At 51.6% G+C, this 13525-nt stretch overlaps 1 protein-coding gene across 13 annotated transcripts in view; it reads left to right on the top strand.

Annotated features, from left to right (window-relative positions):
• The window catches only part of LOC146786091 (eukaryotic translation initiation factor 4 gamma 1-like), a 1219153-nt gene that overhangs the window by 840329 nt on the left and 365299 nt on the right, over positions 1-13525 (top strand). The window lies entirely within an intron of this gene.

The following is a 13525-nucleotide window of genomic DNA, read 5'->3' as shown; positions in this document are numbered from 1 at the left end:
TATTGTGCCATCCTAAGGGACCCCACACCAAACACATACACACTGCAATTACAGGCTATATGTTGTGGTGTTGCTAAACCAAAAGAATAGACATGGCACACATTCCTTGGTGCCATGGCTACACACCTCTGCCTATGGCATAGGTAAGTCACCCCTCCGGCAGGCCTAAGAGCCTGAAAGCAGGGTGCAGTAAACCACAGATGAGGGTATGGCTGCATGAGCAATATGCCCCTACAGTCAGTCCATTCTTGCACACAGTAAGTGCAGTGAAGCTCTTTTGAGTGCAGGGGCTGGTAGTTTGTCAACACGAACTCTACAGCTTCATGATGGCTTTAATGAACACTGAAGTTTGGTATCAAACTTTTCAGCACAATAAACACACACTGATGCAAGTGTTGGATTAGTTATAAAATGCAGTCGGAGGGCATCTTAGTTATGCCTCCTGAAAAACGACCAGCTTCTAGTGTATTTGCTGACTTGACTCTGCCAGCCACTTGGCTCCAGACAGGTTTCTGATCTCATGCGGTGAGAGCCTTTGTGCTCTCGAGGTAATAAACACAACCTGATCTTGGTGGAGATGCTTCACACCTCCGCCTTGCAGGAACAGCAGCACTTGGTGGCAAGTCTCAAAGGCTCTTACCTTGTTAAACTGATTTGGGCAGCTCCAAATAGTGGGGATATCCGACCCCTGTGCTAGTCCCACTTTTTGGCAGCAGGACGGGTGGGAAAATAAGTGAGTAGAGTAGGAGTGTACACCTTGGCTTGGCACACCGCTAGGGTGGCCAGGTGCTGAGGTGAACCCCTGTCTTTGGAATTCTCAATCTTGGAGAACTAAGACCAATTTGGAATAGGGATGTGCCCCTCCCCTAAAAGAGAGGGGGCACTTAAAGGATGTAGTCACCCTCTGACACAGTATCCATTGATAACTGCCCTCCGACCTCAGTAACGCCCTTAAATTTAGTATCTGAAAGAAACCCGTTAGATTCCTCACCTTCGAATATACCCAGGCGTCAAGACTGGATCTGGGACTGGGCAGATGAACTGAGGGGGCCAGTGGTCTGGATACCTCTCCAGACACTGGATTCATCTCTCCTCCGACTGTGGCTTCGGAGGAGGGTGCTGCTTTCTCTGTGGTGCTGCGCAAGGCGGCCGCAGCCCTTGGGCTGGAGCTACCTGCCGTGGCTGTGAGAACTAACGTCCTCACTGAGGTGCTTCAGTCTGCAGCAAGCTCCACTGAGCCTCTGCTGCAATTCAATGAGGCCCTCATTGACTTTCTGCAGGGCACCTGGTCCAAGCCCTCCACAGTCCCTCCTGTGGACAGGAACGTCGCCAGGCACCGCCATTCCGCCTATACCACTTCTGCCCAGAGTGCTGAAGAAGATCAGGCACGACCGTGCCCAAGTCATCTTGGTGGCCCCGGATTGGGCACGAAGGTACTGGTATCCCGAGCTACTCAGTATGTTGACCGATCCTCCGATACGTCTGCCCCTTCGGGAGGATCTTCTGTCGCAGCAGCAGGGGACGGTCCTCCACCCGAACCTGTCCAGCCTCCACCTCCATGCGTGGAGATTGAGCGGCGGCAGTTGATGCCATTTGACTTGCCTCCTGAAGTCTGAGATATCATTCTGACAGCCAGGCGTCCCTCCACAAAGACGGTATACGCCTGCCGGTGGAACAAATTTGTGGCATGGTGCTCAGCAAAGGCTGTGGATCCCCTTTCCGCCCCGCTTTCTGAGGTCCTCCTCTTTCTTCTTTCTTTGGCCCAGCAGGGCTCTGCCCTGGGCACCTTGAAAGGTTATCTTGCTGCCATCTCTGCCTTCTTGCGGCTTCCTGATCAGCCTTCTCTTTTCAAGTCCCCTGTAGTTACACGCTTTGTAAAAGGCATTACTCGCACGTTCCCTCCTGTCCCTTTTGTAATGCCTCAGTGGGACTTGAATCTTGTTCTCACATTTCTCATGTGCGCTCCCTTTGAGCCTCTTCATAATTGTCCTCTTCGTCTGCGGACGCTTAAGACTGCTTTTCTGGTAGCCATCACCTCGGCTAGACGGGTGAGTGAGCTCCAGGCTTTATCATCCAAGCCTCCTTTTCTCTCTGTTCATCCGGACAAGGTTGTCCTTCGGCCTCGTCCCTCCTTTCTTCCGAAAGTGGTGACCCCCTTTCATCTTGGGCAGTCTGTCACCTTGCCCACCTTCTTTCCGCCTCCGCATCCTTCCAAAGAGGAAGAGAGGCTCCACCGTCTGGACCCAAAACTTGCGCTCTCCTTTTATCTGGACCGCACAAAGCAGTTCCGGGTGGACGACCAATTTTTCGTTGGATACGTGGGTGCTAAGAAGGGGAAAGCTGTGCACAAACGGACCATCTCTCGGTGGGTCGTTTTGTGCATCAAAATTTGTTATTCCTTGGCAAAAAAAGGACCCTCCTGTTGGGCTGCGCGCCCATTCTACTCGGGCCACGGCGGCTACTACTGCTTTGGGACGGGGAGTCCCTTTGCAGGACATCTGTCAGGCGGCAACGTGGGCTTCGCTACACACGTTTGCCAGGCATTATTGCCTTGACAGCCAAGTCCGGAGGGATGGCTTATTTGGCCGTTCTGTCCTCCAGGACTTTCTGGTGTGATCTTGGTTCGCAGACCCACCACCAGGGATGGTATTGCTTGGGTATCTATTCTAAGGTGAGGAATCCAACTAACGTGTTTCTTTCAGATGAACAAGTTACTTACCTTCGGTAACGATGTATCTGTAAGAAACATTAGTTAGTTAGATTCCTTGGAGAACTAAGACCAATTTGGAATAGGGATGTGCCCCTCCCCTCTAAGAGAGGGGGCACTTAAAGTCACCCTCTGACACAGTATCCATTGATAACTGCCCTCCGACCTCAGTAACGCCCTTAAATTTAGTATTAAAGGGCTCGCCTGAACCATGCTCCTCAGATTCAACGACTAGCGAAGGACGACCGAAGAGCCGCGCAGCAGTGAAGACAACTGACTTGGCCCCAGACCTACCGGCCTCTCCCCGCCAGCAACCCTGCTCAGTTTAGAAGTGCATCCCTGTCGTCAGGTGTATGCCCGCCCTCTTTCAAACTAAGGTTTTAGAGGGCGAGGACTGGCCGATGATGAAGCATGACATCAGGTGGTGTGTGAGACCAGTCCGGTACTTTTTTTGTGAGATGCCTTCACTCACAATGTTTTTGTAACTGTTTTAGGGTCATCACACTAGGAGCAGCTCTTATTGTGGTAAACACAATCTATACTTTCACATGCATTGACATCTCTTTACTGATACTTGTACTCCATCCTCACCCGCCTGCGAGGAAACAATGTAACAATGGAGTTGATGCCCATGTGCAATATCATCAATAGGAGTCCTCGTGACTAAAGACTTCTTAGAAGAAAAACAACTTGAACACATCCAGACCAAACACTAGATGGCTGGAGTATGCAAAGGGTAAGTAACCTAATCCTTTCTTTTACGCTGCTTCAGTATATCCCTGCAGAGCCAGCTATCAGTTTTACTGGTATACACGAAACTTATTCATGTCTTGATTAACAGAGCTATTGCTTGGGTTATAGAACATGTTTAATATGAAAGTTAGACAGATTAGAAATAGACCATTTTCTGATACAATTTTGACACTTTTGGTGTGTTTAGTCACCTTAGTTTGTTTTTTTCTTCTATTTGCCGTTATCAAACAGTTCGAGGCATGTGGGCTGCTGAATTTACATCTGTGCATAGATCGCCGCCTAGTGTTGGGTCCGGATGATTGCACATTGTTGTCCTGGAAGAGTCTTCGAAGTATCATGAGATAGGTGGCTCCTCCCCTGGACTACAGTGCGCATGGGCATCCTCTCCATCCTCAGATTGTTTTTTTCCGCCATTGGGTTCGGATGTGCTTATCTTAGCTCAAGTTAGGAAAACTATATTTAGACTTCGGTATCGTTCGGTATCGATAACTTTCTTCTTTCACCTCATCGGATAGGGTTCGGACTGAACTTCAATCGACTATCGAACATGGAATCGAGGACTCCCTTCAAGAGATGTCCTCTGTGTCACGCCAAATATCCCCACATCGACGTCCACCCGGTGTGTAACAAATGTTTGTCACCTGATCACGATGAATCCAAGTGTATGGCCTGCACCCGATTCCGGTCAAAGAAGACACTTCGGAATCGACATGCAGCTCGCTTGGAGGCCAACAAATCGGCGCCTACCCCGGTAAACTTATTCGGGACCGAGGATGAAGATGTCGAGAGCGTCGGAAGTGGAATCTGATTTTGCTCCGGAACCTGACTCCAACTATGAAGCCGAAGACGAGGGGATATTCCAGGACGAAGAAGTAGTCGACGAGGTAGGAGACAACAATCGGGCCCTTGGGGCCGAAGAAAATAGCTCAGGCGAGGAGCTAGGCCAATCCGTCAATACGGAGGTCCAGGGACAGAATGTCCATATGGCTCTGGTCGCGGGGTCGCCTGCGGGCCTCACCCAAGACAAGTCACTGCGTTCTACAGCCCCGCCTCTGGGCTTGACTTCGAACATTTCCAACGAGCCGGAACTTTGTAAAACCTCGAGTCCATCGCCTCAAAATCGAAACTGAAAGCTGCACAGGTGAAACCGAAACAAAAAGTGCAACTCGTCCTCGTCGGATCGAAGACTTCCAACCCTTCACATCCGCAAACACAGAAGGACATTGGAACCGAACAGCCTAAAGGCACTGTCGGTGCCGAGGACACACACAGGGTTTTCGGCGCCGAGAAACACAAGAAGGCCCTCGGTCCCCCGAAGCCGCAGATGCCTTTCACAACCAAAGCTGGGGCGCGAACGCCTACAGGCCAGATGACCGGGCATCGACTGCAAAGGGTGCCGACGGTGCGAGGATCCCCACTCCACAGGACGTCGACCCGAAAACTCAAATCGAAAAGCCTAAGTCGGGAAAGGGACCTGGGACGGCCTCCAAGCCGGTCCCCGAAGAGCACGTCGGTTCCAGTGCACCATCGCCATCCATGGTGAAGCAGGTGTCTGAGTCCCTGACGCGCATCAGGGAACGGGACACACCCGACCCGAAACAGGGCCACGAGCCGAAGAAGGTCGCAAAGGCTACATCGACGCCGATCACTTTTGGATTGCTGCCGTCAGGCACACCTAAAATGTTCGCACTCCGGAAGGGCTTTGCACCCGCAAAACCTGCACCTGCAGATCCACCTGTCGACGACTCAGGAGCGGGTCATCGACCTCGAAACCGGTAAACTGGTGTTTCGGAAGAGAAAAATTGTCCCGGTGAACACGTTTGAGTCCTATAAAATCCCGCTCAAGAAGAAAATGGATTCCGGCTCCACTCCACTGCCTGTGGAACCTTATCAAACTTATACTCACCACACACTTGATTTTTCTCCAACACCTTCGGAGACGGATGCAGGTGACACCTATTATGAGGATACCACTTATCCTCTACATCATGACCAGGATGAACCACAGGACCAGGATCAATCATGGGGAGACCCACATGACCCAGGTGACATCCACAATGCTCCTGACACCCCTATCTACAATATAAAACCATCCCCTGCTGAGGACACTGCTGCTTTTAACGCCCTCATTGAACGGGCGGCTGCCAATCACGGGGTTGAACTTCATTCAGACTCTGTTCAAAAGGATTTCTTAGTGGACACGTTCTTAAACATGCTAAGGACATCTTTAAGGAGCCCACAAGAACACGAGTGTTAAGCCCCAGGATTGAGAAAAAGTATAGACCAGCCCCAGGAGACCCTACGTACATTAAGGGTCAATTGCCATTGGACTCTCTGGTTGTTTCTAACGCCTGCAAAAGAGCGAACTCTCAAACTACTGGTGATGCTCCTCCTCCGGACAAAGAGTCCAAGGTGTTCGAAAACTCTGGGAAACGGGTGGCAGCTCAAGCATCAAACATCTGGCGCATTGCCAACACCCAGGCACTTCTAGCCAGGTACAACAGGTCCCACTACGATACCCTGGAACCCCTAATACAACACCTACCAGATGAGTACAAGGCGAAGGCGGAGCTCCTCATTCGAGCGGGGCAACTCTTTACCAATGCGTCCAACAAATGCGCACTGGATGCAGCAGACACAGCAGCCAGGGCCATCAATACTAGTGTGATGTTACGAAGACATGCATGGTTAAGAATATCGGGCTTTAAACCAGACATCCAAACAAATATCTTGCATCAGCCAGTCAACCCAGAAGTTGACACCACACTCGAAGATTAAAAAAGACACTGACTGCTAAATCTATGGGGGCTCTACAATCCCAGCAGTTTCGTAGTGGCTCCTTTCGTCGCCCCAGAAGTTCAGGAGCAGCTAGAGGTCAGGGCTCCCAGCAGCAGTACAATAAAGGAGGGTCCCAAAGTTCTTATAATAAAAACAATAGGGATGGATACCGTGGCTCCAGCACCAAGGGCAGAGGCAAAGGAAACAACAATACCAGATCCTCTGCCAATAACAAACAGTGACATCTTGTCACTGCCCCCGTCCACATAACACCGGTCGAGGGGAGATTACAACAGTTTTGCAGCGTGAATCTTTCTGGATTCACTATGCTGTGCATTATTCCGCGATCTTGTGGTTGGGTCCGGATTCGTAGTCTTTTCTTTGTTTTTTTTTTTTGTTTTTTTTGTAGCCCAGGTGGGCGTCGACGTCCACCATTTGGTGCACCTCCCGTGACGTCGTCGTGCTTCCTGCGGAAGTCCCACCTTTGGGGCGCCATCTTCAGATTCTTTTTTCCGCCGTTGGGTCTGGATCGTCATCGGGAAGCTCCAGAAGTTCACTCGGAGGAAGAAGGAAGAAAAGCGAGTTTCATCGATAGAATCAAGAGAAGACATCAGGAAAGAACAGATTTCGACAGGAACGCGAAGAAAGAAGACCAGCGAGCCTTTTTCTTCGACAACCTTGGAGAATGCACGCTCAGAGACCCTGAGCGAAATGGACAAGACGCCATTCAAGTTCTGCCCAAACTGCCACCACAAGTTCGCGCAGAAAGACCTGCATCCGGTCTGCAACCTCTGCCTACCGGTGGATCATCAGAGTATCGACTGCAACGCCTGCTCAGTCTTCGCGCCGAAGACACTCAGGGTGAGAGAGAGGCAGAGGAGAGCCAACGCCAACATGGAGGGCCAAGGAAAACCCCCGACACTCTACGCGCTGGGCCTCGACACGGACTACGAGGACAACGTCGCCGAGGCAGCCGAAAACTTCACGGTCGTAGAGACCGACAAGAAGAAAGAAGACTAGGTAAGAGAATCGTCGAGCGCAAATCAAAAAACACCTCAAACACGAGGGTGACTCGAGAAAAACTGAGTCAAGGTCCACGAAGGGAGCCCCGGCGCCGAAAACTTCGACGTCCAAAGGGGGAACTTCGGACAAAAGGCCCAGCGGATCCTTACAAAAGGACTCCCTGGAGCAGAAAGACGCCGAAAGGCAAGGGTCGTCGAAATCATCCCATGAAACGGGCCGATCGACGCAGAAAGAACGTTCGACGTCGACGCAAGTTTCATCGAAAAGGCCCGCGGTCGACGCCGAAAGCATCTCCGAAATGGAGAAAAAGAAGAGGCGGCTCGAGGCCGAAATGGAGAACATCCGTCAAAGGAAGAAGGAGTTCGACGCCAGGATGAAGGAATTCAAGATTCCAACGGTTTCAGCGGCGGACGTCGTCGAAGTCGAGGAGGAGTTCGACGCCGAAGGGCTGACAAGGGACCTCGAAGAGGAAGAGGAGCCCTATTATGAGGAAGAAGCCGAGGAAGAAGACCAACAATCGTTCTTCGAATCGGCGACATCTACCGGCAACGACGTCGAATGGCAAGATCTCGACACCGAAAACACGGAGGAGGCCGTGGACACGTACCCCTCGAGGCCTTCGCCACCAGACGACATCGGGGTGTACAATATGGTGGTGAAGAGCGCAGCAATGGCCTTCGGCGTCAAGCTCGACGATGAAAGGCCGAAAGCAGATTTTCTCGTCGAAACACTGCTCCCCATCCAGACTAGGAGCCAGTTCCTCCCCATGCTACAAAGCGTGATGAACCAGGGGAGAGAAGCCTTCAAGGAGCCTGCCACCTGTCGGTCGATCACGCCCAGGACAGAGGAAAAGTATAATCACTCCTCCCTGGACCCACCTTACAGCAAGGGTAGCGTCACCGCAGACTCCATCATTGCCTCCACGGCCAGGAGAAGGGCCAACGTGCCAGCAACCTCGGGCCCACCTCCAGATAAAGAGAGCAGGAGAATCGACCTCACAGGCAGAAAGGTCGAGAGGAACGCCGCAATGCACTGGCGCATGGCGAATTCAAATGCACTCCTAAATAGACACCAGTACCAACACTGGGATGAAATGGGGGAGCTAGTAAAGCACCTCCCCGAAGAATACCGCCAGAGAGCCTCTCACCTGGTAGATGAAGGCAAGAACATCGCCAACTCCTGTATAAAGACGGCGTTGGATGGGGCAGAGACTTCAGCAAGACTCATGGCCATAGGGGTCACAGAAAGGAGGCATGCATGGCTAAGAATCTCGGGATTCAAACCGGAAGTGCAGAACAACATCCTGGGCACTCCCTTCAACGGAGAGACACTGTTCGGAGCAACGGTGGACGAGAAGCTCACACAGCTCAAGAAGGAGAACGAGACAGCGAGGTCCATGGGGGCCCTGCAGCTGAGGGGAATGAGACGAGGAAATCCCTCGAGGAGACCCTACGGTAGGGGTGGAAGCCAACAGGGGACGTCGCACCAGGCGTTCCAACAAGGTCAGCAGGGCGAAGGTCACGGACAAAGTCAGCAGAAGCAAAGCTGGCAATATCAACCTCGGGGCCAGTCCTTTCGAGGGAGAGGGAACGGACGTGGCCAAAGGAGGAGAGGGGGCGATCAGCCCTCCTCGAAGTGACTCAGCACGCAAGAAGACGCCCACCCTCGTCAGGCCCCCAAGGGTGAGGCGCAAAAAGGTGTCATCAGGGGGAAGAGAAGATCCAAGAGCCTACGAGCATACGTCACCGGTAGGCGGAAGGCTGAGGTTCTACCTTCAGGAGTGGTGGCGCATAACCACAGACAAGTGGATACGGAACATCGTGCAGTACGGATACTGCGTAGACTTGGAGAAAAGACCTCCAAACAGAAAGCCGAAGGAAAGACAGAGATCGGCCCAAGAACTGGCAATACTCAGGGAAGAAACACGGAAACTCCTGCAAAAGGGAGCCATAGAGACAGTGCCGTTCAGGGAACGCAACAAAGGGGTCTACTCAAACTACTTCGTGGTTCCGAAGGTAGACGGAGACCTCAGACCCATACTGGACCTCCGGTACCTAAACAAGTTCGTCAAAACACAAAGGTTCAAAATGACTTCACTGCAGGAGGTACTGCCACAGATAAGAGAAGGGGACTTCATGGTCACCGTGGACCTCAAGGATGCCTACCTTCACATCCCAATAAACAGAAGGCACAAGGGCCTTCTAAGATTCAACATCGAACAGGAACACTACCAGTTCACAACCCTGGCCTTCGGATTAAAATCAGCGCCAAGGGTCTTTACAAAATGCCTGTCGGCGGTAGCGGCACACCTACGAAAGCAGGGCATACACGTATACCCCTACTTGGACGACTGGCTGGTCAAGGCAAACTCACGCGAGAAGTGCGAGAGGCACGCAAAACGCGTAACGGACACCCTCACAAATCTGGGATTTTCCATCCACTGGGGAAAATCATCGCTGGAACCGGAGCAGGTAAAGATTTTCCTGGGGGCACAGATCAACTCCCTCAACAGTACAGTAGTGCCCAGCGACAGGAGGACAGATGCCCTACTGAAGGAGACGCAGCTCTACCAGAAGGGGCGAGCTCTGACAGTGAGGGCGGTGAGCAAGATGATGGGGATGATGGCGTCCTGTATCCAGCTGGTGCCGAATGTACGCCTGCACATGAGACCATTCCAGGAATGGCTGCAACAGCAATGGTCACAAGCAAACGGAAGTTGGGAGGATCTAGTGGTTGTTACGCACGCAGTGCAGGAGGAGATAACTTGGTGGAACAGAGACAACATAACAGGGAGAAGCCTGACACCACCAAGCCCAACAGTGACCATTACCACGGACGCATCGCAGATGGGATGGGGAGCGCACATGGACAACCTCAGAGTGAGGGGTCTATGGGCTCCGGCAGACGCGGTCCGCCACATCAACTACCTCGAGTTGAAAACAATACTGCTAGCCCTGAAGGCATTCCAGAGACACCTGTGCGGGCAGAGGGTGTTGGTGCAGACAGACAACACCACGGCGATGTTCTACATCAACAAACAAGGGGGGACACAGTCGTTTCCCCTCTCATCCCTAGCTCAGGAGATTTGGAGATGGGCCATACCTCTCAGGATAGATCTACTGGCAATTCACCTACCGGGGAAGGACAATGTGGAGGCAGACTGGCTGAGCAGGCAGACCTCAGCATCGCACGAGTGGGAGCTCAATGGCCAGGAAACGGAGAAACTCTTCCGGAGATGGGGGACTCCCACAATAGACCTTTTTGCAACACGCCACAATGCAAAATGCCAAAGCTTCGCGTCCAGGCAACCAGATCAGCAATCCAAGGGAAATGCCCTATGGATAAGCTGGTCGAGGACATTTGCCTACGCCTTTCCACCGATACCCCTGTTGCACAGAGTGCTCGACAAGTGCAGAACCAGCAACATGACTCTGATCCTGGTGGCCCCACAGTGGGCGAGGCAGACATGGTTCTCACAGATTCAAGAAATGGCGCAAGGCAATCCGTACAGGTTCGAGCGAAGAAAAGACCTGCTCTCAATGCAAAACGGGGAGGTCCTGCACCCAGAGCCAGAGACCCTCAACCTAGCAGCATGGCTCCTGAAGACCTAGAGTTCGCACACCTAAGGTTACCTCAGAGCACTATGCGAGTGCTACGGGAGGCAAGGAAACCTACTACAAGAAAGTGCTACAGCGCAAGTGGAAGAGATTCACGGTGTGGTGCAGGAAGAAGGGCCTGCACAACAGAATGACGAGAGACTCAACGGTGCTGAGGTACCTCACACACCTTCTAAAGAGTAACCTCTGCTCGAGCTCCCTAAGGGTGCACCTAGCAGCGATCGTTGCCTACACCAGAGGTGAGAAGGGTGGAAGTTTCTTCAGCTCGCAGGTGGTGAAGAGATTCATGGAGGGAGCCAAAAGAATGGCACCCCCGAAAAGGTTGCCGCCGCCGGCATGGAATTTAAACGTGGTTCTGACGGAGCTCATGAAGGCGCCGTTTGAACCCATTCACAAGGCCAATCTACAAATGTTGACGATGAAGACTGCCTTTCTAGTGGCCATAACCTCACTACGCAGAGTGAGCGAGCTTCAAGCACTAACGCTACAGGAACCCTACATTCAAATTCACAAGGACAGGGTAGTCCTGAGGACGGACCCACACTTCATGCCCAAGGTAGTGTCGGCGTTTCACATGAATCAGAGTATACAGATACCGAGTTTCTTCCAAAACCCGACTACAAATGCAGAAAAGGCCCTGCACACCCTCGATGCCAGAAGAGCGGTGATGCACTACATTGAAAGAACCAAAGAACTCAGGAAGTCGAAGCAGCTGTTTGTGTCCTTTGCTACTAGCTTCATGGGTAGACCAGTGACCAAGGGCACCATCGCTAGGTGGATTGCCCTCACTATCCAATTCTGTCACAAACAGGCTGGACAGGAGCTAACGGAGGGGCCACAAGCTCACTCCACAAGGAAGAAGGGGGCCACAGTTGCCTTCCTGGCAAACACGCCCATCCAAGACATTTGTCTCGCAGCAACTTGGGCATCTGTGCACACGTTCACAAAGCACTACTGCGTGGACATTCAAATGAATAAGGAAGCACAGGTCGGACAGAAGGTGCTACAACACATTTTCAACGACCAGCGATCATCTTCCACCCAGCCACCACAAAAATAGGAAAACCGCTACAAAATCTATGCACAGCATAGTGAATCCAGAAAGATTCACGCTGCAAAACGAAAAGTTTCTTACCTGTCGGTGTAGTTTTGCAGCTTGAAGATCTTTCTGGATTCACTAGCGAACCCACCCACCTCCGCCAGGAAGATGAGGCTGGAGGAAGAGGGGGTGAAATGGATAGGATCAAAAAAGTGGATACGTACAGAAATATGGACAAAAGGATTAATCAATCGCCTAGGGTTAAAAAAAAAAAAAAAAGGGAAAAAAGAACCCGAAGATGGCGCCCCAAAGGTGGGACTTCCGCAGGAAGCACGACGACGTCACGGGAGGTGCACCAAATGGTGGACGTCGACGCCCACCTGGGCTACAAAAAAAAAAACAAAAAAAACAAAGAAAAGACTACGAATCCGGACCCAACCACAAGATCGCGGAATAATGCACAGCATAGTGAATCCAGAAAGATCTTCAAGCTGCAAAACTACACCGACAGGTAAGAAACTTTTCGTTCCTGCCAGTCTGGAGTTCCATCACCACAGACAGGTGGGTCTTAGACATTGTCCAGTACGGTTATTGTCTAGAATTAACATCCATTCCACCCAACATACCACCAAGACAACGTCCTATGTCCGCAGAGCACTTGACGTTATTGCAGCAGGAAGTACTGAGCATGCTGCAAAAAGGAGCCATAGAGCCCGTGCCTATCCAACAGCACGGTTTAGGGGTGTACTCTCTGTACTTCTTAATCCCCAAAAAAGACGGCTCTCTCAGGCCTATACTGGACCTAAGACCTCAACATGTACATTCTGTCGGAACATTTTCATATGCTCACCCTCCAGCAGGTTCTGCCGTTACTCAGTCAGGGAGACTTCCTAGCAACACTAGATTTAAAGGATGCGTATTTCCACGTCGCCATACACCCATCCCACAGAAAATATCTCAGGTTCACTATTCAAAATAAACATTATCAGTTCAAGGTACTCCCTTTCGGAGTAACAGCTCCCAGGGTCTTTACCAAGTGCCTAGCGATGGTGGCTGCTCACTTGTGAAGACAACATATTCACGTCTTCCCTTACCTGGACGACTGGCTTGTTCAGGCAAAGTCAGCCCAGCAATGCGCCAGCCACATGTCCCACACCATTCACCTTCTTCACAGTCTGGGATTCTCACTAAATTATCCCAAATCACACCTTCAACCAGCCCACATACAACAGTACCTAGGCGCGACCATAGACACTCTGGCAGCCACAGCTCAGCCAACCTTATTGAGAATCAACAGCATACAGTTGCTAATAAAAAAGTTCAGACCTCAACACTCCCTTCCAGCGCGAGTGTTCATGCAGTTGATAGGCATGATGGCCTCCTGCATCTTCATAGTCCCGCACGCGAGACTACATATGCGCCCGCTTCAAGAGGGCTTAGCACGTCAATGGAATCAGGCTCAAGGACAGTTAAAAGACCTAGTGTTGGTGAGCGGTCGGGCATACAACTCTCTGCATTGGTGGAATCCACAAAACCTTTGCAAGGACTGACCGTTCCAAGAGCCTTTTCCACAAATAATACTGACGGCGGACGCGTCTCTCCAGGGAT

Source organism: Triturus cristatus, chromosome 11 (assembly GCF_964204655.1).
Source record: "Triturus cristatus chromosome 11, aTriCri1.1, whole genome shotgun sequence".
NCBI lineage: Eukaryota > Metazoa > Chordata > Amphibia > Caudata > Salamandridae > Triturus > Triturus cristatus.
This window is presented reverse-complemented; position numbering and strand designations above follow the sequence as displayed.